The following is a 1,011-nucleotide window of genomic DNA, read 5'->3' as shown; positions in this document are numbered from 1 at the left end:
CATAAATAGCTCACTCATAAAATATTTTGAATCTTACTGAATAAGGACATACTTGCTGCTTTTGCAGACTGAGCTACATAACTACTTAATACTTGAGCTGAATTCACAGAAACCAACATAGCATCATATGGAAAGAGATTCATTTAATAGGCTTCCAGTATAATATATTGTTTGTTTGTAATGTGATGCATTGTTTGAAAGAGGAAATCTTTTAATCTATACTTGATTTCTGATGTCAACAATAAATTTTTAAAGAATGACAAATAACTCCATTTGAAATAGAAAGCAAAGGCAACAAAAGCAAAATAAACAGTGTAACTACATCAAACTAAAAAGCTTCTTCACAGCATATTAAAATAGAATATTATTTTACTTTTAGGTGTATGACAAAAAGGTTCAATATTTGTATATATTGCAATATCATCATAAGTAAGTTTAGTTGACATCTGTTACCATATATAGCTACAGAATTTTTTTTTCTTATAATGAGAAACTTTAAGATCTATTCTTTCAGCAACTTTCAAATTTGTAATACAATATTATTAGCTATACATTGGTATGTGTTTAGTCTCCATGCTATACATTACATCCCACGTTTTTTTTTTTTATCTTATCACTGGAAGACTGGAAGTTTATACCTTTGATTCCCTTCACCTATCTGCCCACCTCCCATCTGTGCCTCTGGTAGTGACTACCTTATTCTCTGTATTTATGTGTTTGTTCATTTTTTTTTTTTTTTTTTAGATTTCATATATGAGATCATATGTCATTTGTCTTTCTCTGTCTACCTTATTTCACTTAAAAGAATGCCTCCAAGGTCCATCTATCTTTTCACAAATGTCAAGACTATATTCATTTTTATGGCTGAATAACATCCCACATTAAATCTATAAAAAAAAAAGTCAGACATGTCCAACTCTTTGTGATCCCTTGGGCTATACATTCCATGAAATTCTCTAGGCCAGAATACTGGAGTGGGTAGCCTTTTCCTTCTCCAGAGGATCTTCCCAA

Source organism: Bubalus bubalis, chromosome 4, assembly GCF_019923935.1.
Source record: "Bubalus bubalis isolate 160015118507 breed Murrah chromosome 4, NDDB_SH_1, whole genome shotgun sequence".
NCBI lineage: Eukaryota > Metazoa > Chordata > Mammalia > Artiodactyla > Bovidae > Bubalus > Bubalus bubalis.
The sequence above is the reverse complement of the archived record's forward strand: the minus strand, read 5'-3'. Positions refer to the sequence as shown.